This window comes from Pseudorca crassidens, chromosome 20, assembly GCF_039906515.1.
Source record: "Pseudorca crassidens isolate mPseCra1 chromosome 20, mPseCra1.hap1, whole genome shotgun sequence".
In the NCBI taxonomy this organism is placed as follows: Eukaryota; Metazoa; Chordata; class Mammalia; order Artiodactyla; family Delphinidae; genus Pseudorca; species Pseudorca crassidens.
Window position 1 is genome coordinate 26,343,712 of NC_090315.1, and position 24,575 is coordinate 26,368,286.

Here is a 24,575-nt window from a genome sequence, read left to right on the forward strand (position 1 = left end):
GTGATTCAATTAAAAAAAATATTCTGGCCCTTACTGTCTATTACCTGGACCATGTCTTGTTTTAAATTGCTCACTCTTCTGTGGTTAAATATTTATCCAATGGTGGAAAAACTCCTCATTTCAGGCTTTGATGTTAAAATTATCAATTGAAAAAATGTAGCTTTTGACCTATTTACATAATTATCATCACTGCCACAGGAGAAAAATAAGCATGCAATAGTAACCCATTATTATGTGGCTTATTTTAAATGTCTTTACAGATAATTTATCTTTACACATACTTTTAAGTCTCTTTTACACAGCATAAACGTCAATTCAAGAGTTATAAAGCTTTCAGCAACTTAGATTCTAAAAAGCACCAATACATTTTTATCAATAAAGAGGCAAATGAAGGGAATACAGACGTCATTTCCAACTGACTGGTTTTTAAACAGCTGCACAATGTTCTGCAAAGACTTCTAGAGATGAGGTTACTGATGAACTTGGAGTCATTTCCTCTAGTGCTCCTTCCTATCTACTGTTCCCTACCTGATGAAGTTTACAGATTTTGATGTCCCAGAGCTAAATCTCTATGGGGACATTCACACAATGGAGTAGTCATGAAGCTTTTAAATTTAGGGCCTAATTTTGTGTTGCTTTAATCACTGATTTATTTGCAATGGCTTAATGTTATCATTTAATATGTGCCTGAGGTAGTACCTTCACTTGGAAGGATATATAAGGTTTACCAATAAAAAAAGTCCATCCTTGCATAGGTTTAAATATTAAGAGAGATATATAACTATAACAAGCCTATCAAGTCTCCAATAATGTATGCACAAAGAAAAAAAAAATTTCAGGCTGTGTGGGATGAAAATCTAGCCAATGGAAGGTGACCTCAGCATGGAAAAGTAAAAGGCACAGCACAGTGAAAAATGAATTTCTTTCATTTAATTTCATAGTTTAATTACTTATGATCCTCATGGTTAATATTCTTTGTGATGACGAACGCTTAGAGGAGTATAACATTAAATAAAATAGTTGAATTAATAATGGAGAGTACAGAGAATACATGTAATATGACAGTATACACATTTGGACTACTGTGAAAAGTTGAGAGAGAGAGAAACAGCAACTCTAGGCAGGAATACTTGGAAAGGAGAAGGCTTTCCAAGGGCATAAACATATATCATAGCTTAAAAAAAAAAAAAAGGAGCTAGCCAAGAGAGAATTAAATGCAAAATGTGATATATAAACAGACTCTAGTAATATCATAGACTTCATTAAAAGCCAAACCATTTTACTGCAATTAATGTGGGACTAATCAGAAGAGCAACTACTAAGTCTCTGCCCTTCATTTTTACCCCAATGGCAAAATACTCAGATTAGATTTTGATGTACACTTTTCTTTTCTCCTAGTTTATTTTTCTTCCGAGTAGTTTCCTATTTCCCACAATTATTTTGACCATGACTTGGCTGATACTTAATGCTGGCAAATAACCTTCTGTTAAACATATAACTAACTCACGTCACAACATCATAATCATGCCTTTTAGTAGGAATTATCAGTAATATTTTATAGATATGGTCACAGAAATCTAGAACTCTATCAGAGAATGTGCTCCCTGTGCTGACTCTAAGTGCTATTTTTTTGATGTTTAGGGTAAGTGGCAGAAAAGCTTTCTGAGAGCCCCACTTCACACGCAAAGGAAATTTTCTCTCTTAAAGGCAACAAACTTTTAAATCTTACATGTTACACTTTTCTGCATGTTTTAAAAAAAAACTTTTTATTTGTAAATAAACTTAAAATTGCAATAATAAACATAGTAAAAGAATTCCTGTAAACACTTTAACCAGATTGACCTATTAACATTTTACCCCATTTATTTGATCTGTGAAATCAGTTTTTTTCTGAACCATAATTATATACATTATAGCCCTTTACCCCTAAATACTTGAGTGTGTATTTCCTAGGAATAGAGATATTCTCTTAACCACAGTACAACTATCAATTCACACAGATACTTTTATCTATTGTACTATATTCTAATTTCGTCCATTGACGTAATAATGTCATTTGTAGCATTTTTGCCCCTCTAACACAGGATCCAGTCTAGGAGTAGGAATTACATGTAGTCGTTATTTTTAGCCTTCTTTAATCTAGAATATTTTCTTTTTCTAAAAAAAATTTTTATAGGTTTTTTCTTTTAAATAAATTTATTTATTTATTTATTTTTCTTTATTTTTGGCTGCATTGGTCTTCGTTGCTGTGCGCGGGCTTTCTCTAGTTGCAGTGATTGGGGCTACTCTTAGTAGCGGTGTGCAGGCTTCTCATTGCGGTGGCTTCTCTTGTTGTGGAGCACGGGCTCTAGGCGCATGGGCTTCAGTAGTTGTGGCACGCAGGCTCAGTCGTTGTGGCTTGCAGCCTCAGTAGTTGTGGCTCATGGGCTCTAGAGAGCAGGATGAGCAGTTGTGGCGCACAGGCTTAGTTGCTCTGTGGCATGTGGGATCTTCCCGGACCAGGGCTCGAACCGGTGGTCCCCTGCATTGGCAGGTGGAATCTTAACCACTGTGCCACCAGGGAAGTCCCTAGAATATTTTCATAGCCTTTTACAATCTGCGTATCTTTTTTTTTTTTTTTAACCTCGGACTACAGGAATCTTTTACTTTTCCAATAAGTTATTATACCTACAGAAGGAAGTAGTTTCAGAAAAATCAGTTTCACATGAGGCAGAGGCACAAGGCTAGGAACTAGTAATAAGCAAATTCTCTGAAAAACAATGAGACTAAGAGGAATGTCATGCTGACAGAGGTACCAGTCTGTGAACTTGGCACACATTCCTTAAAGAAGTCCCAGGAATTATTAACTACGGACTGCCTTCTCCTCAGAACTTCAGCCCATTATATATCTAGAGTTTTCTTAAAGGCTAAAATTCCTTCTCAAAGCCTCAACAGAAACTGTGACAGAAGGAATGGCATTTTGATTAACTCATTTCATAAAATGCAGTATAAAATTTGGCCTTTTGAATGGCGGACCAGTAGAGACTAAAGTACACACTAAACACATGTTAATTTCCATCTGATGTTAACCTTAGCCAAATTTCAAAAGAAATTCTCTTCTAAAACAGATAATTTTAATGAGATAGATTTAATGAGTCAAACTGATTTTCTGAAAAATTTTAATTTTAAAATCAAGAGAACACTAAAGTAAAGTCTTCATAAAAATGGATTATAATGAATTTTGGTATAATAATTTTTGTTTTTAATTAAGCAGAGGACAAAGAAGAAGATATACAAGAGAAAGGGTCACATTTATATTATGTTTCCTCTTAAACATTCATAACATTTTCAGTCTCATGAAATTAAATGACCTGTGGTATGGCTTAAGCAAATTACAGCTCATTGTTCTGGCCCCAGATTACCCATCAACTCTGTAAACCACAACTTCTCTAATGCAGTGATTCTCAAAGTGTGGTTCCCAGTCCCACAGCCTCAGCATCACTGGGGAACTTGTTAGAAATGTCGATTCTTATGCCTCTGTCCAGATCTAATGAATCAGAACCTCTAAGGGTAGGGCACAGCAATGCATATTTTCATAATCCCTCTGGTTGAAACGCTGGTCTTCCACTGACACCAGGGGGTGCTACACGTACCCTATTTCTGTCTTAATCATGCACCTCCATTAACGACAAACTTCTTTTGCTAATCAAATTCTACTATTCATTTAGGACTCAGTATGTATCTTGCTCCAGCCTCTTGAGACTGAATCCAAGTCACCTTTTGCAAATTTTTGTACCTCTTGGGCAGGTCAACTCATTATGGCAGCGAAACAAGTACTACTACATAAAATAATTGTTTTTGGTGAACGTCTTGCCACTCCATGAGAGTGTATGGAGATTTTAATGTAATGGTAAGAAGGTAGGACTAAGATCAGTTAGATTTAGATTTTTAACATGGCTTAACTCCTAATAAGTAATTAGACATGTACTTTTGGGGAAAAAAATACTGAAAAATATTTTTAAAATATTAGGATTTGGGGAACAGGTACTTCTGTATTTTTTAGGACTGCTCGAGAAGTATTCAGGTTTTCAGAAATGTCTTTTTCCTACTCTTGTCCCCAGCTCCCCTCCACAGTGGCAACCACCATAGCAGTTTTTCTTGTGTATCCTTCACCACACAGGCTATGCATACACATATACTATATACAATTCTGTACAATTGTAGTGTACACTACACTTTTTGGTACCTTCAACTTTTGATTTAATATATCTTTGAGAGCATTCCACAGTGATAAATTTATATCTGCCTCATATATAGTATACATTTACATTTTATGGGTATATCTCAATATAGCCAATTCTCTACTGATGTACAAACACTGAGTTGTTTCCAATCTTCTGGTAATCAAAAAAATCCAACAATGAATAACTTTGCACATATAATATCTCATATTTGAGAGATTATAGTATAAATTCCTAAAATGGAAATTACTGATTCAATGATTGTATGTAATTAAAATTTTTATTTTAATCTCCATAGAGGAGCAGTTTTCAAACTAGTCTCAAGAATCCTTTATACTCTTAAAGACTGAGGACCCCAATAAGCTTTGTTTATGTGGGTAATATCTGTGGGTATTTCTATGGGTATTAACTTGAAATTAAGACTAAGAAATATTTATATATTTAAGTGAAAATACAAACCATAAATATATCACATATAAACATAACTAATATTTTCATGAAAAATAACTGTTTTCCAAAACAAAGACATTTTGTGAGAAGAATGGGATTATCTGGCCTAGCAGAGAAAACCTGGATTTTCATACTGCTTTTGTATTCAATCTGTTGTTTTGGTTGACAAATATGAAAATATGTAGTTGGAGGAAGTATTTTAACAGCCTTTTCAGATAACTCTAATATTCTTCAATGCTACGATCAAAACTCAACAAGTGACAATTTCTTAAAAATTTCTTGCAATGAAGAATCTAAACCTGTTTCAATGAACATTTCTTACTCTGTTAATTAAAATCCAGTAGTCCATCTTGCACTTTGAATGGGTGTTTAACCAATGTATAACTTTGTAAAATCACACATCAAACATTTAGAAGACAGTGTTTCATTGAGTTATGTAGATTTTGCAAATGCTGAAACATTTCATTACACAATATAAAAAATTCAGATTCGTTAATATCACCACCAATCTCATCAAAAAAGTCTTTAGGTACTGAAAAGCTGTCAGCTCATGGTAGCAGATAAAAAGTTTTCCCAAATTCCAATTTTTGCTTGAAAGATCAAATTTTATCATTGGCACCTTCCCATCAGTTGTTTTCTTGAAGTCTCAAGCTCACTTTGTTCATTGTAGAGAAAATGGCTACCAAATCCCCAAGTCTGAAAAACCATAGTTTGTCTGTCAGTTGTTTTTCAAGCAAAAAATGGTGAAAATGGTATTACATGAAAAAAAAAAAAAGGAGTTAGTTCAGTTTGCAACTCAATCACACCAGTGTTTTTCATTAAGACGACCACCATACTCTGTGCAGAAGTGTTTTATGCATACGTCTTGTTTCCTGACAGTATTAAAAAGGTGTGTAGTCAAGGGTTGAGATCAAATAAAATTAATATTTTTTGCTTCATCAATAAACACTCTTAAGAGAAACTATTTTTCTTATTTTCTTTTTCTTTCTCTTCCTTCTTTATTTTAATACTGTGAGTATATGGTGGTGAAGAATACAATGAATGGTAATAAAGTTTGGTGCCACTGTTTTGATTTGTGCCAAATGGCAGCAGCTTTACACACCACTGCTTTCATATCATCATCAGTCAACAGGGTGAAAAAGGCAAATAATATCTCAGTGTTCTTATGAAGGTAATTTTGATCTTGTGGACCCCCTGAAAGAGTTGCAAGAAAACCTCTCCCCACCCCTTGGGATCCATACTTTGGACCACACTTTGAAAAACTTTGCCAGAAAGGTTGCACCAATAAGCAAATTGTCAAATATTTTGATTTTTGCCACTCTGATTAATGAAAATGGTATTTCATTGTGGTTTTAGTTTTCTTACTAATTATGGTGTTTGTCTTTTTAAAATTGAAGCATAGTGGATTTACAATATTATATTAATTTCAGGTGTACAACAGTGATTGAGTATTTTTATAGATTTTACTCCATTTAAAGTTATTGCCAAAAAAAGGCTCTATTTTCCTGTGCTGTACAATATATCTTTGTTGATTAATTATTTTACACATAGTAGTTTGTGTCTCTTAATTCCATATCCCTATCACGCCTCATGCACTTAGACTGGAAGAATTAATATTAAGATATCCATACTACCCAAAGCAATCTACAGAGTTAACACAATCCCTATCAAAATACCCATGACATTTTTCACAGAACTAGAACAAATAATCCTAAAATTCATATGGAACCACAAAAGACCCTGAATTACCAAAGCAATCTTGAGAAAAAAGAAGAAAGGTGGAGGCATCATGCTCCCTGACTTCAGACTATACTATAAAGCTACAGTAATCAAAATAGCATGATAGTGCACAATAAAAAGACACACAGATAAATGGAACAGAATAGAGAACCCAGAAATAAACCCACCTATCTATGGTCAATTAACCTACGACAAAGGATGTAAGAATATACAATGGAAAAAAAAAGTCTCTCCAGTAAGTGGTAATGGGAAAACTGGACAGCTATATATAAAAGAACAAGATTAGAATATTTCCTCACACCATTTATAAAAACAAACTCAAAATGGATTAAAGACCTAAATGTAAGACCTGAAACCAAAAAACTCCTGGAAGAGAACATGGGCAGAACACTCTTTGTTGGTCTTTTTTTTTGTCCTGCTGCTAATTTGTAGGAATCCTTTTAACATTAAGAAAATTATTATTTTGTCTGTGATTTACTAACACTTTCCTTTACAGCTTCTAGGTATTGCTAACAACTTAGTAAGGCTTTTCCAATTCACAGTACTTTGGGACATTACTTTTACTTTGAAGTCTTAGATTCACCTGGAATTTATTTTAGCTTATGATGTGAGTTATGACTTTTTAACAGATGGATATATCCAGTTGTCTCACACCACTTACTGAATGATCTATCATTTTCAGAAAAGAAACTCAATTTCTCTTATATTATTTATCTTTATCTGTAAAATGATCAATAGGAACATAATTTGGCCACAGAAAGGGGTCATTGTGAGAATGAAATGTGGGGGAAATAACCTGGGGAAAATGACACAGCAGTAAACAATCATAAAGGAGTATATTATCCCTATATACTCCTTCTATCACTTGTGGTATGCTGTGTGTACTTAGGACAGTGGTATACTCTGTGTGGGTAGGTGGGCAAGAGAGTAAAAAAGCATAACTCCCAGAAGAATAGAGGGCTTTTTCTTCAGAGTGCTCACTTCCAGGACTCACTGTAATGCTTCCAGCAGGAAACACTGAAACATTTGATCATGAAAAATGAAAGCAATAATTTAGGATTTGACGAGTGTTACTCCACAGATGGTGGAAAAAAACTGTAAGTAGATGGCTAAATATTTTGATCTATAACCTGGAACTCTGAGTTCAATAATAAAAATAAATCAGTGATTTCTGAATTATAGAGTAGAACACATCATGACAGCTCAAATGGGGAATAAGTCAAAATGACTCCTTCCACCATCTGGAAAATTTACTCATGGATGGCTATAGCATACACAAGATATAAATATTACAAGTCACACAACTAATTAATGGCAGAAGGTTCTAAACAGAATTCAAGGCTTTCTTTAACTTTTAAAATATGGGACCCAATGCTGAAAGATATCTATACAGAGTTTCTAAAACTGCATTTCTTGCCAAAATGGACCCAGAATGTAGGTAGAAGTAACAGCTTTTCCATTACATTTGTCAAGAGACATGCGAGGCATATGACAGAAAATGTATTCATATATTCTATATTTTTTGTTATTCATTAATATAAAATTGGAAATACACATACTAAAAAAAAATTTCCTGTTCACTTCCACTATAATACAGTAAGTCCCCTACATGAACCTTCAAATTGTGAACTTTCAAAGATGCGAACATGTATTCTATCAATGTCAGGCGTGGGTGAAATTGCAGCTTGCCGTCTGTCTCCTTTTGCTGAGGATCCTTCAGCTCTACCATCTCCCAGCTCCTCTCCCTCCTCCAGTCAGTAACTCTTCTTGCCTGTTCACTCAATGCCAGCCCCTGTACGCCAGCTGTTGTACTGTACTACTGTACTTTTCAAGGTACTGTACTGTAAGATTAAAAATGTTTATTTTTTGTTTGTTTTTATATAATTATTGGTGTGAAAAGTATTATAAACCTATTACAGTACAGTAGTATATAGCCGATTGTGTTAGTTGGGTACCTAGGCTAACTTTGTTGGACTTACGAACATATTAGACTTATCAATAATGTCTTCTTAGAATGGAACTCGTTCGTATGTAGGGGACTTACAGTATATGAAGTATATCACTTAATATTTTCCCGAAGAACACATCCTTAATGTAAGAGACATTATTGGCACAGAAATACATTGAATATGATATAAAAACGATTACATTACAGCAGCCAGATTAGATTCTTTGGGGAAATAAAATTCAGACTTTTAAAATAAATGATGAATAGTATAAAAAAATAGGGGGCATGCATGGAAATGTTTGATTTCTTTTTTTTTTCAATGCTCATGAACCAAACTGTGACAATAAGAAACAGGTGCTATAAAACACACATATACACACACAGGAAAAGAAGAACATGTCACCTTATCATCTGGAAGGTACAAATTTCCTTTCTTCAAAATATTCATTTTTAAATAACATAAACTGCAGATTTATGAATACATATATAAGTTTGCTTATTTTTCTTCAGATTTTAAATAGCATCCAGGTTGACTTTCAAGTTACGCTCATATAAATATATATTAATATACTTAGGTGATTAAAGACGAGTCTACAGAGTGCCAGGGCCTTAACAGAACTCAGTGGTAAGAAACACATATTGTGAAGGAATATGAACATGATCAGAACGGAAATATTGTAGTTCTTTAATAAGATGCTGCTGGTTCCTAACAGACCTGGTAATGCTGGAAATTTTGAGGTGGGGTCAAGGATATAGAAAGTTAACTGAATTTGTTTTAACATAGGTTTAGGCTTTGTGAGTAGCTGGTCATGAAATAGAACTTTCATGATGACTTCTTTTTCTCTTGCAAGTCTAATAACTGTTCTTTTTGAAATGATAAAATATTTTTCATTGTCAATTTTAGCACCTAAATATCCATCAGGTTTCAATAATGTCTCCAGGATACCATCTACTGATGCTTTTCTGCTTTGTTGAATATACTGATTCTTTGACTACTATGTTTTAATAATTCTTTTCCTAATTAAGGATATAAAGCAAACTAATGATGTATTTATTCAACTTCCTGTTCTGAGATCCTCCTGCTCTATTATGTGGATAGAGGTAAAAGCCAACTGTTTTAGTGAGTGAAGAGGTAACAGGTGAAGAGGCCAAAATCAGCCCACTCATCAGTGGGTAAAGGATGGTAGAAATGTCTCCTAAATATTCTTATGTGGCAATGCCTTGTTTATTTTACTTTTAGAAGCTGGGAAGAGGGTGAAGAGAAGGTTGGATTAGATTATTCTCAAGTAGTGGGATTGCTGGGTCATATGGTAGTTCTGTTTTTAGTTTTTTAAGAAACCTCCATACTGTTCTCCATAGTGGTTCTATCAGTTTACATTCACACCAACAGTGCAGGGGGGTTCCCTTTTTACCACACTCTTTCCAGCATTTACTCTTTCTAGATTTTTTGATAACGGCCATTCTGAATGGTAGAATTGAGTGTTTACTATGTTCAAAACATTGTTATAAGTTTTATACTTGTATTATCTCCTTTAAACTTCATAAAACCCCTATTGTGTTATTATCCTATACTATTTCCCCCATTTAACAGAAGAAGAAACAGGTACCAAGAGGTTAAGTCTTTTAAAGTCTTTATTGAATTTGTTACAATATTGCTCCTGTTTCATGTTTTTGTTTTTTTGGCTTCAAGGCATGTGGGATCTTAACTCCTTGACCAGGGATCAAACCCACACCCCCTGCTTTGGAAGGCAAAGTCTTAACCAATGGACCTCCAGGGAAGTCTTAGGTTCTTAAATGTAATCCCCATGGTAACACAAACACACAAAATCTACAAAATATATGCAGAAGAATATGAGAAGGGAAGCAAAATAGTTCACTACAAGTCAACTAACAAAAAAGAAAGAAATGAGGACATTTCTTCATGGATTAAACTCTCCAATCAAAAGGCAGAGACTGGCAGAATGGATTAAAAAAAAAAGAGGTCTATTTATAAGCTATTTACAAGAGACACGGTGTAGATCCAAAGTCACAAATAGGTTGAAAGTGAAAGAACTGAAAAAGATATTCCATGCAAATAGTAACCAAAGTGAGCTGGGGATGCCACCTTAGTATCAGAGAAAATAAACTTTAAGTAAAAAAAACTGGCAAGAGACAAAAAAGGACATTATATATTGACAAAAGGGTCAATTCATCAAGAAGATATAACAAATGTAAGCATATATACACCAAAAAGCAGAGCCTCAAAGTATATGAATCAATCACTCACAGAACTGAAAGGAGAAACAGAGTTCTACAATAATAGTTGGAGACTTCAATACCCCACTTTCTGTAATGCAGAACATCTAGACAGAAGATTAAAAAGAAAATAGAGTACTTAAACAACACTAAAAAGCCGACTAGACCTAATTGACATGTATAAAACACTGATCAACAACAGCAGAATGTACATTCCCCTCAGGTGCACATGGAACATTCTCCAGGGTAGATCAAAAGTTATTCCACAAAACAAGTCTCAATAAATTTAATAAAACTGAAATCATACATAGTATATTCTCTGGCTGCAATGAAATGAAGCTAGAATTCAATACCAGAATGAAACAAATATTCACAAATACATGAAAATTAAATGACATACTTGCAAATAATTAATGGGTCAAAGAAGAACCAAAAGGGAAATTAGAAAACAGTTAATGAGATGAATGAAAATAAAAAGACAACGTATTCAAAGTTATGGGATACAGTGAAAGCAGGGCTCAGAGGTAATTATATCTGTAAATTATTTATTTATTTGTTTGTTTAAATTGAGACTTTTTAAAAAAGAGTAGTTTCAGGTTCACAGCAAAATCGAGGGGAAGATATAGTTAATATATCTCTTGCCCTCACACGTTCATAGCCTCCCCCATTATCAACATCTCCCTTTAGAGTGGTACATTTGTGACACTTGATGATCCTACACACCATAATTACCCAAAGCCCATAGTTTACATTAGGGTTCAGTCTTGGTGTACATTCTATGAGTTTCGACAAATGTATAATGACATGTAGCCATCATTATGATATCATACAGCGTATTTTCACTGTCCTAATAATCCTTGGTGCTCTGCCGATTCATCCCTCCATCCCCCAATCCTGGCAATCACTGATCTTTTTTACTGTCTCCTATAGTTTTGCCTTTTCCAGAATGCCATATAATTGGAACTGTACAATATGTAGCCTTTTCTGATTGGCTTCTTTCACTTAGTAATATGCATTTAAGGTTCCTCCATGGCTTTTAATCGCTTGAAATAGCTGTAAATTTAATGCCTACATTAAAAAGTAAGAAAGATCTGAAATCAATGAATTAAGTATATACCTTGATGAATTAGAAAAAAAGTGAACTAAACCTAAAGCAAGAAAAAGAAAGAAAATAGTAATAACTATAGTGTAGATAAAGAAAAGAGAGGATAGAAAAGAGAATCAATAAAACTAAAAGTTGCTATTTTGAAAACATCAAAAGAATTTACAAACCTGTAGCTAGACTGAAAAAGGAAAAAGAGCAAAGATGCAAATCACTAACATCAGGAATGAAAGTGGGTACATAATTGCTGCCTTTAAAGAAATAAAAAGCAGTATAAGAGAATAGTTTAAAAAACTGTAATGCCAAGAAATCAGATAATCTAGATGAAATGGACAAATTCTTAGAAACACACAAATTACCAATCTGACTCAAGAAGAGGTAGAAAATCTCAACAGATCTATAACGAGTAAAAAGATTGAATCATTAATCAAAAATTTCACAACTAAGAAATCCAAGCAGATAGCTTCTCTGGATTTAAATTAGTATTTAAAGAAGAATTAGCACCATATTCTCAAACTCTTTCAGAAAACAGAAGATGAGAGAACACTTTATAATTCATTCTATGAGGCCAACATTATCCTGATACGAAAGTCAGATAAAGACAAAAAGGGAAAATAATTACACACCAGTATTTATTATAGTAAGTCCCCTACATACGAATGAGTTCCGTCTGAGAGCACGACTGTATAAGCCCAACAAAGTTAGCCTAGGTACCCAACTAACACAATCAGTTAAATAGTACTGTACTGTAATAAGTTTATAGTAATTTTCACACAATAATAACATAAAAAACAAAGAAACAGAAAAACAAAGAAAACATTTTTAATCTTACAGTACAGTACCTTGAAAAGTACAGTAGCACAGTACAACAGCTAGCACACAGAGGCTGGCATCAAGTGAACAGGCAAGAAGAGTTACTGACTGGAGGAGGGAGAGGAGGTGGGAGATAGGAGAGCTGAAGGATCGTCAGCAATAGGAGATGGAGGGCAAGCTGCAATTTCAGTCACACCTGATGTTGATGGCACAGGTTCTGGTTCCATGCTGGATTCAATTCGATCTACCCTCTTGAAAAAACGATCCAGTGATGTCTGAGTAGTAGCTCTTTTTTCTCCTCACAGATGACATGGTAGCACTGGATTGCATTCTAAATGGCTGCACAACTATTGTGTACCGTTCTGCATTCAGGTCCTGTGCCTCAAAAACTAACAGGGCCTCCTCAAGTGAAGAAAATCCCCTTGCTGTTACCTCCGTCGTGAATCTCGTCAGTTCTTCAGTTACTTCTTCTTCCTCTTGTCTCTCTTCGTCCTTTCTCTGAGCCTCCAATTCTATCAGGTCTTCATTAGTAAGCTTCTTGTGTTGCACAGCAAGGAGTTCAGGGAAGTTGTCCTCTCGCAGATCTAGCTCCAGCTTCTTGCTGACGTTCACTAAGTTGCTGAAGACCTCTTTGGACTCCTCATCCACCTTCTCAAATGCACAAAAATCGTGAATAAACTGCCGGCAAAGGTTCTTCCAAAGTCCATTCATGGTGATGGCCTTAACCTCATGCCAAGAAAAGTCAGTGTTTTTTATGGCCTTGTAGATGTTACAGTCCTTCCAAAACTGTCACAAGGTTGTTCCTGATTTATCACTCGCCTTTACTGCCTGACTAAAAGTGTGACATAAATAGTATTTCTTGAAAGTTGCTATTAACTCCCTGGTCCATAGGCTGGATGAGCGACGTAGTATTCGGTGGCAGATGCACAACTTTGATGTTGGGATGAAAGCAGTCCATGAATAGGGGCTGGCCTGGAGAACTGTTGAGTAGCAAAAGAATGTTGAATGGGACATCCTTCTCTAAGCAATATTTCTCTACCTCCAGGATGAAGTAGTGGAAAAACCAGTCCTGGAAAATGGCCTGTGTAACCCAGGCTTTGGGGATACTCTTCCACACAACAGGAAGAGAGCCCTTGGCTATGTTTTAAAGGGCTCTTGGGTTCTCTGAATGATAAACTAAGAAAGGCTTCATCTGCCTATCACCAGAAGCACTGCCACCAAACAACAGAGTTAGCCTATTCTTTGCTGCTTTATAGCCTGGCATCAACTTTTCCTCCTTACTGATGTAACTTCAATCTGGCATCCTCTTCCAGTACAGTGCTGTCTCATCGACATTAAAAACCTGCTTGGGTAAATACATGCTTTCGCTGCTTCACCACTTACTTTTATGTTGTGAAGGTACTTTTATGTTGTGAAGGTTGTCTCTAGCCTTGAACCGATTAAACCAGCCATGGCTGGCATTAAAAGATGCGCCCTCTGATTCTTCACTGTGTTTCTTCTTCAAGTCTTCATAAAAGCTTTTAGCTTTCTCTTGAATCAGCATTAAGCTGAGCAGGACTCGACGCTGATGCTGATCCTGCATCTATATACTGAGAAGTTTCTCCATCTCCTCCATCACTTTTCCATGCTTCTTTGATATTATTGTCGACATCATTGGCACAGCAGATGTCACATGTTCTATGATCTTGTTCTTGTTCTTTAGAATCGTGCCAATGGTTGAACAATACATGTTATGAGAATGAGTGATGTCTGCCATCTTTTTGCCTAGCTCCACTCTCTTAATTATTTTCACTTTTGTTTCCAATGATATTGCTTGGTGCTTCTTAGCAGTACCAGCTACATCACCATTGCTTTTATGTTTGCTTCCAGACATCCTGGGCTTGAAATAATGGTACTGTACTACTTACTGTACTCTATACAGTACTGTATAGTAGAGTACACAAAAGCACAACCACTTGTAGAGGATGTATGTACATGACAATGTATGCCAAACACATGAACCAACTTACATGACTGGACATGCAAACACACGTTCGCATCTTTGAAAGTTTGCAACGAGAAGGTTCATATGTAGCGGACTTACCGTATATACAATAAAATACTTTTCAGGTATAAAAAGAAGGAATTTCTGCCATTTCCAACAACATGGTTGGACCTGGAGGGCATTATGCTAAGTGAAATAAGTCAGATGGAGAAAGACAAATACCATATGATCTCACTTACATGTGGAATCTAAAAGAAAGCTGAACTCAGAGATACAGAGAACAGTTTGGTGGTTGCAAGAGGTGGGGGATGTGTGAAATGGATGAAGGTGCTCAAAAGGTATAAACTTGCAGTTATAAATAAGTCCTGGGAACGTAATGTGCAGCATGGTGACCATAGTTAACAATATTGTATTGTTTACCTGAAAGTTGCTTAGAGAGTAGATCTTAAAAGCTCTTATGTGTGTGTATATATATATATATATATATATATATATATATATATATATATATATATCAAATCATTATGTTGTACACCTAAAACTAATACAATGTCATATGTCAATTATATATCAATTAAAACAAAAAACACCATAATATGGTACTGGCATAAGGACAGACACATAGACCCATGGAACAGAACTGAGACAGAAATAAACACAAATATCCATGGACAACTGACAAGGATGCTAAGTCCATTTGATGGGGAAATAATAGTCTCTTCAATAGATGGTGCTGGGGTAACTGGGTTTCCACATGCAAAGAAATCAACTGGATCTCTAACTCACATCATGTACAAAAATTAACTAAAAATGAATTGACCTAAATATAAGGCCTAATGAAAGGCCTCAGGTGGTGGAGTAGAAGAATGTGAGCTCACCCCTTCTTATGAAAAAACCAAAATCACAAAATCACTGTCACAGAACAGAATAAAGAAAAAAGATATTATACAGAATGAAGTAAGTCAGAAAGGGAAAAACAAATATTATAATATTAACACATATATGTGGAATCTAGAAAAATGGTACAGATGAACCGGTTTGCAGGGCAGAAATTGAGACACAGATGTAGAGAACAAATGTATGGACACCAAGGGGGGAAAGTGGGGGGTTCGGGGTTCGGGATGGGATGAATTGGGAGACTGGGATTGAAATATATACACTAATATGTATAAAATAGATAACTAATAAGAACCTACTGTAGAGCACAGAGAACTCCACTTTGCTGTACATTAGAAACTAACACAACACTGTAAAACAACTATACCCCAATTACAAAAAAAAGAATTAAAAGAAATGAAGACAGTCTAAGAGACCTCTGGGACATTAAACACACCAACATTCACATTATATGGGTCCCAGAAGGAAAAGAGAGAGAAAAAGAACCTGAGAAAATATTTGAAGACATAATAGCTGAAAACTTCCCTAACATGGGAAAGGAAACAGTCACCCAAGTCCAGGAAGTAAAGAGAGTGCCAGGCAGGATAAACCCAAGGAGAAACAAACCGAGACACATAGTAATCAAATTGACAAAAATTAAAGACAGAAAAAATATTAAAAACAACAAGGGAAAAGTAACAAATAACTTATAAGGAACTCCCATAAGGTTACTGGATGATTTCTCAGCAGAAACTCTGCAGGCCAGAAGGGAGAGGCATGATATATTTAAAGTGATGAAAGGTAAGAACCTACAACCAAGAACACTCTACCTAGCAAGGCTCTCATTTAGATTTGATGGAGAAGTCAAAAGATTTGCAGACAAGCAAAAGCTAAGAGAATTCAGCACCACCAGACAAGCTCTGCAACAAATGCTAAAATTAATTCTCTAAGTGGAAAACAAAAGGTTACTACTAGAAACAAGAAAATTAGGAATGGAAGAGAGCACCATGTAAAGGCAAATATAAAGTAAAGGTAGGAATCATCTAAATACAAATATGATACCAAAACCAGCAACTATGAGGAAAGCACAAATGCAGGATGTTGGAAATGCATTTGAAATTAAAAGACTAGCAATTTAAAACAATCCTGTTTATATATAGACTGCTATATCAAAATCTCTTGGTAAATGCACACTGAAAATCTACAATAGATACACACAACAAAGAGAGAAAGGAATCCAAACACAACACTAAATAAAGTTAGTCATCAAATCCCAAGAGAAGAGAACAAAGGAGGAAGGGGAAGAAAAAAGACATACAAGAACAAATCCAAAACAATTAAGAAAATGATAACAGGAACATACATATTGATTATTACCTTAAATGTAAATGAGTTAAATTCTTCAACCAAAAGACACAGACTGGCTGAATGGATACAAAACAAGACCTGGAGACATACTGTCTATAAGAGACCCACATCAGATCTAAGGATAGAGACAGACTGAAATTGAGGGGATGCAAAAAAGGTATTCCATGGTAATGGAAATCAAAAGGAAGATGGAGTAGCAATACTCATATCAGACAAAATGGATGTTAAAATAAAGACTGCTACAAGAGACAAAGAAGGACACTACATAATGATCAAGGGATCAATCCTAGAAGAAGACATAACAATTGTAAATATTTATGCACCCAACATAGGAACACCTCAATACATAAGGCAAATACTAACAGATAAAAGGAGAAATTGACAGTAACACAGTAATAGTAAGGTAATATAACACCCCACTTTAATCAATGGACAGATAATCCAGACAGAAAACGAATAAGGAAACACGGGCCTTAAATGACACATTAGAGCAGATGGACTTAATAGATATTTATAGAGCATTCCATCCAAAAGTAGCAGAATACACATTCTTCTCAAGTGCACATGGAACATTCTCCAGGATTTATCACATGCTGAGCCACAAAGTGAGCCTTGGTAAATTTAAGAAACTGAAATCATATCAAGCATCTTTCTCGACCTCAAAGCTATGAGATTAGAAATCAACTACAAGAAAAAAATTGTAAAAAAACACAAACACGTGGAAGTTAAACAATATGCTACTAAACAACCAATGCATCACTCAAGAAATCAGACAGGAAATAAAAAAATATCTCGAGACAAGTGAAAACGAAAGCACAAAGATACAAAACCTATGGGATGTAGCAAAAGCAGTTCTAAGAGGGAACTTCATAAGAATACAATCTTACCTCAGGAAACAAGAAAAATCACAAATAAACAACCTAACTTTACACCTAAAGCAACTAGAGAAACAAGAACAAAATCCAAAGCTAGCAAAACGAAAGAAATCATAAAGATCAGAGCGGAAATAAATGAAATAGAAATGAAGAAAACAATAGAAAAGATCAATGAAACTAAAAGCTGGTTCTTTGAAAAGATAAACAAAATTGATAAAATTTTAGCCAGACTCATCAAGAAAAATAGGGAGAGGACTCAAACCAATAAAATTAGAAATCAATAAGGAGAAGTTACAATGGACACCACAGAAATACTAAGGAGCATAAGAGACTATATGCCAATAAAATGGACAACCTTGAAGAAATGTACAAATTCTTAGAAAGGTACATTCTCCCAAGACCGAACCAGGAAGAAACACAAAACATGAACAGACCAATCACAAATACTGAAACTGAAACTGTGATTAAAAAACTCCCAACAAGCAAAAGTCCAGGACCAGATGGCTTCACAGACAAATCCTATCAAACATTTAGAGAAGACTTAACACCTATCCTTCTCAAACTCTTCCAAAAAATTGCAGAGGAAGGAACACTCCCAAACTCATTGTATGAGGCCACCATCATCATGATACCAAAACCAGAGAAAGACATCACAAAAAAAGAAAATTACAAGCCAATATCACTGATGAACACTGATGCAAAAATCCTCAAAAAAATACTAGCAAACAGAATCCAACAGTACATGAAAAGGATCATATACCATGATCAAGTGGGATTTACCTCAGGGATGCAAGGATTATTAAATATAGGCAAATCAATCAATGTGATACACCATATTAACAAAGTGAAGAATAAAAATCATAATAACATCTCAATAGAGGCAGAAAAAGCTTCTGACAAAATTCAACACCCATTTGTGATAAAAACTCTTCAGAAAGTGGGCACAGAGGGAACCTACCTCAACATAATAAAGGCCATATATGACAAACCTACAGCAGACCTCAAACTCAACGGTGAAAAGCTGAAAGCATTTCCTCTAAGATCAGGAACAAGACAAGGATGTCCACTGTCACCACTTTTATTCAATATAGTTTTGTAAGGCCTAGCCATGGCAATCAGAGAAAAAAAAAGAAATAAAAGGAATCCAAATTGGAAAAGAAGAATAATATAAAACTGTCACTGTTTGCAGATGACATGGTACTATACACAGAAAATCCTAAAGATGCTACCAGAAAACTACTAGAGTTCATCAATGAATTTGATAAAGTTGCAGGATATAAAATTAATATACATAAATCTGTTGCATTTCTATATACTAACAATGAAAGGTCAGAAAGAGGAATTAAAGAAACAATCTTATTTCCTATCACACACACAAAAAAAACAAAAACCTAGGAATAAACCTACCTAAGGAGACAAAGGACCTATACTCTGAAAACTATAAGACGCTGATGAAAGAAACTGAACATGACAAACAGATGGAGAGATCCACCATGTTCTTGGATTGGAAGAATCAACATTGTTAAAATGACTATACTACCCAAGGCAGTCTATATATTCAATGCAATCTCTATCAAATTACCAATGCCATTTTTCATAGAACTAGAATAAAAAATCTTAAAATATGTGTGGAGACACAAAAGACCCTGAATAGCCAAAGTAATATTGGGAAAGAAAAATGGAGCTGGAGGAATCATGCTCCTTGTGTTCAGACTATACTACAAAGCTACAGTCATCAAAACAGTAATGGTACTGGCACAAAAACAGAAATGTATATCAGTGGAACAGGACAGAAACCCCAGAGATAAACCTACACAACCATGGTCAATTAATGTATGAGAAAGGAGGCAAAACTATACAGTGGGGGAAAGACAGTCTCTTCAGTAGATGGTTCTGGAAAACTGGACAGCTACATGTGAAAGAATATAATTAGAATATTCTTTAACACCATACACAAAAATAAACTCAAAATGGATTAAAGTCCTAAATTTAAGACCAGATACTATAAAATTCTTAGAGGAAAACACAGGCAGAACCCTCTTTCACAGAAGTTGCAGCAATGTATTTTTTGATCTGTCTCATAGGGTAATGGAAATAAAAACAAAAATAAACAATTGGGACCTAATTAAACTGAAAAGCTTCAGCACAGCAAAGGAAACCATAAACAAAATGAAAAGACAACCCACAGAATGGGAGAAAATATTTGCGATCAACAAGGGATTAATCTCCAAAATTTACAAACAGCTCATGCGGCTCAATATCAAAAAGCAAACAACCCAATAAAAAATGGGCACAAGAGTTAAGTAGACATCAAACAAGACATACAGATGGCCAAGAGGCACATGAAAAGATGCTCAAAATCGCTAATTATTAGAGAAATGCAAATCAAAACTACAATGAGATACTACCTCACACCAGTCAGAATGGCCATTAACAAAAAAAATCTACAAACAATAAATGTTGGACAGGGTGTGGAAAAAAGGGAACCCTCCCACACTGTTGGTGGGAATGTAAATTGGTATAGCCACTATGGAGAACAGTATGAATGTTCCTTAAAAAACTAAAATTCGAGCTACAGAAAAGGGAACCCTCCCACACTGTTGGTGGGAATGTAAATTGGTATAGCCACTATGGAGAACAGTATGAATGTTCCTTAAAAAACTAAAATTCGAGCTACCATATGATCCAGCAATCCCACGCCTGGGCATATATCTGGAGAAAAACATGGTTTGAAAGTATACATGAAAAAAAAAAAAAAAGAAAGTATACATGCATCCCAAAGTTCACTGCAGCGCTGTTTACAATAGCCAAGACATGGAAGAAAACTAAATGTCCATCAACAGAGGAATGGATAAAAAAGATGTGGTACATATATAATGGAGTATTACTCAGCCATTAAAAAGAACGAAATAATGCCATTTGTGGCAACATGGATGGACCTGGAGATTATCATACTGAGTGAAGTAAGTCAGACAGAGAAAGACAAATATCATATGATATCATGTACATGCAGAATCTAAAAAAGAAAAAGATATAAATGAACTTATTTACAAAACAGAAGCAGACTCACAGACGTAGAGAACAAACTTATGGTTACTGGGTGGGGAGGAGGGATAGATTGGGAGTTTGGGATTGACATGAACACAGTGCTATATTTAAAACAGACAACCAACAAGGACCTGCTCTATAGCACAGGGAACTCTGCTCAATATTCTGTAATAACCTAAATGGGAAAATAATTTGAAAAAGAATAGACACATGTATATGTGTAACTGAATCAATCTGCTGTACACCTGAAACTAAGAAAACATTGTTAATCAACTATATTATAATATAAAATTAAAATTAAAAAGAATTAAAGTTAGGCTAATAATAGCTACTTAGTAGAGGAAAAAAACCTCTGATTTATAGAATTTGTGGTAAAGTAATTAGGATATGAGTCAAGTTTTTATTACCTTTGTTTCAAATATAATTTATGTGATTATAAGTTATATAACTTAATATTTAATCCTATTAAGCTTATTTCTGAAAATTTAGCAATCAGCTCTCAGGAGCTGGGACAGGCTGGCTCTAGAACACCACTGTAGCTACTCCTGAGTTTTAGTTAGAACTGAATAAAGTAATGTATGAGGGAGAGCTTGCATTTGTTAAAAATCTATCCATACAAACCTGAAGGTCATCATTATTTTGAGATGTTTTAAAGCAAGTAAGAAAAGCAAAAGTTATAGCTCCTGCCTTATTTGTGTTGGAATTTACAACGTACCTCTAAAGAGAAAATAACAAGTTAATGAACAATGAGTTAAATTTCCCTACGTGATATAGAGAAAAGGCTTTCTGACCATAAAAATGGAAGAAGATTTTAACCTTTTTTTCACTCATGGTCTAAAAAGTTTATCAATTTGGTGTTTCTTTTTTGTAACTTTACTATTTAAAAATGCTTCTCTCTATAGATAGAAGGACCAACTATTAAACTTCTAGAAGATTCCTTTAAGTTATGAGACAAGTTTTTTCTGTAATATTGGGTAGCATTCAATTTTAAGACTCCTTTGTATTTGGTAATAAGAGGTACGGTGAAAAAGACTTAACTACACTAACATTTCAAAAAATGACATCTTTTTCATGGTCACAGAAGGTATCCCATGTTGTTGAACTCTCTATATTTGTTAGTTTGTGCCTCATATATTGTTTACCAAAGTGGAAAAATGAATATAAAGTAGATGATTCTTAAAAAAAAATAAATATAAGAGCTAAAATTATAAAACTCTTAGTAGAAAACATAAGGGAAAACCTTCATGACTTTGGATTTGGTAACAGATTTTTACATATAAAAATAAAAACAGAAGGAAGCAAAGAAAAAACAGGTAAATTGGACTTTATCAAAATTAAAATATCTTATGCATCAAAAGACATTATCAAGAAGTGAAAAGTCAACCTACAGAATGGGAGAAAATATTTGCAAATCATATATATTTAAATATACATGTTTAAATATCCATGTCAAGGATTTAACATCCAGAATACATAATGAACTCCAACAATTCAACAATAAAGAGAGAGACAACCCAATTAAAAAATGAGCAAAGGACTTGAAGAGACATTTCTCCAAAGAAGGTATACAAATGGCCTAAAAGCACATGAAAAAATGCTCAAAATCATTAGTCATTAGAGAAATGCCAATGAAAATCACAATGAAATACTACTTCACATAATCTAGGAATGTAGTAATAGTAATAATAATAATGATAAAAAAAGAAAAATAAATGTTGGTGATGATGTGGAGAAATTGGAACCTCTGTGCATTGCTGATAGGAATGTAAAATGGTGCTGCTGCTATGGAAAAGTTTATGGTTCCCCAAAAAGTTGACCCAGCAATTTCAGTTTCAGGTATACACTTAAAAGAATGGAAAGCAGGGACTCAAAACAGATACTTGTATGCCAATCTTCATTTTGGCATTATTCAGGATAGCTAAAAGGTGAAAAAAACTAGAGTTTATCAACAGATGAATGGATAATCAAAAAGGAAATTAATTTATTTTGATACCTGCTAGAACCTGGATGAACCTTGAAAACATTACGCTAAGCGAAATAAATGAGACACAAAGGGACAAATATTGTATGACTCCACTTACAGGAAGTATCTAGAATATGCAAATTCATTGAGACAGAAAGCAGATTAGAGGTTATCAAGGGCTGGGGCGGGGGAGGAATGAGGAATAACTGCTTAATAATTACAGAGTTTCTGTTTGGGGTTATCAAAAGTTTTGCAAATAAATAGTGGAGATGGCGCCACAACAGTGTGAATGTAATTTATACAACTGAACTGTACATTTAAAACTGGTTAATGTGGCAAATTGTATGTTTATATAGATTTTACCACAATTAAAAAAAAGCCTATTAGTGGTTGTGTGGTGCAGGGTTGTCTAGGAGAATACACATGGGCATGAGGGAACTTTGTGGGTTAATGAGAGTATTCTAAAACTGGGACTGTGGTCATGGTTACACAACTATCACAGTCTATTAAAGCTTGCACTCTACTCTTAAAATGGGAGCCTTTCATTATGCAAACTATACCTTGATAAAATTGTTAAAAATTTTAAAGTATTTAAGCAGACTCCTTTCAAAGGAATTATTCATTAAACATTTATCAAGCACTTACTATGTGCTAACCAATATTCTAGACACTGAAATATAAATGTGGAACATCATGCTCTCCGTCTCCAAGGAACCCCTAGGTAAGGAGGGAAATAGAAGTAAAAAAAACATATAGTTGCACCAGAGTATGGCAAATGCTAAAATACAGTAGGTGCAGCAGGAGCAAGTCACTCTAACTTGACACTCCATCTGACATAATCATCTAATCAATCATATAAACAGTTTATTTATCCATCCGGTAAACACTTTCAGGGAGACTACTATGCATGAGGTACTGTGATTAATGTTTTAAAAATAACTATTAATTAAAACCTGAAAGATGATTATGCATTAGGTGGGTGAAAAGAGGTGGAAGGGGATTCTAGGCAAAGGGAATCTCACATACTAAGGCCTGGAAGTGAAACAAAAAAAGGAGTATGATATATTTAGAGAACTGTACATAGATCAGTGTGTCTGTGAAGTCTTGTTATAGATAAGCAAAAAGATCTAAAAGGGTCTGTGTACCACAGCAAAGACTGGACCTTATCATAAGGACAGCTATTAAAGGATTTTAGTATTGCAGATTCATTTTGTGTAGAAGCAGCACTACGGAGTGAAGAATGGTTTGGAGAGGCATATGAATAGTCAGAAGGTCAGTAATCTCTCAGTAAGCTAGGGAAGAGATGAGTTAAAGAAGCAACCCTGGGAAAGGACAGTTTAAATTTTATTATGGCTGTGTTGGGTCTTCATTTCTGGGCGAGGGTTTTCTCTAGTTGTGGCAAGCGGGGGCCACTCTTCATTGCGGTGCGCGGGCCTCTCACTATCGCGTCCTCTCTTGTTGCGGAGCACAGGCTCCAGACACGCAGGCTCAGTAACTGTGGCTCACAGGCCCAGTTGCTCCGCGGCACGTGGGATCTTCCCAGACCAGGGCTCGAACCCATGTCCCCTGCATCGGCAGGCAGATTCTCAACTACTGCGCCACCAGGGAAGCCCCTGAGAAAGGACAGTTTAAAGAGATATGAATGAGGTTAAGACTCCATGGGTTTTGGTGGTTTGATGAGTACAAGGCAGTGCAGAGGAAGAAGAATTTTAGGTAGATGTTCTGGGAGCAGCAGAGGGGAAAGAACTCTAAAGGAGGATTTTGAACTCCTCTCTATCTTTTGAAGAATGTATTGAATAAAGAGGATATTAAACTATAAGTGGTCTAAAATATTGTTATTATTATTGCAGCTCACATTTATTCAGCATGTAATGTGAAGGCACTAAAGCACCTACAATACCATTTTATGTTTACGACAACCTCGTTATAACCTCATATTATATATGAGGAAAT

At 35.0% G+C, this 24,575-nt stretch overlaps 1 protein-coding gene and 1 long non-coding RNA gene across 2 annotated transcripts in view; both read right to left on the bottom strand.

Annotated features, from left to right (window-relative positions):
• ITFG1 (integrin alpha FG-GAP repeat containing 1) overlaps positions 1-24,575 on the bottom strand; it is a 236,755-nt gene that overhangs the window by 121,296 nt on the left and 90,884 nt on the right. The window lies entirely within an intron of this gene.
• LOC137214404 (uncharacterized) overlaps positions 916-24,575 on the bottom strand; it is a 31,904-nt gene continuing 8,244 nt past the window's right edge. The window contains exon 2 of the long non-coding RNA XR_010938892.1: positions 916-5,366. This is a non-coding gene — a long non-coding RNA (uncharacterized lncRNA). The remainder of the gene's footprint in view (positions 5,367-24,575) is intronic.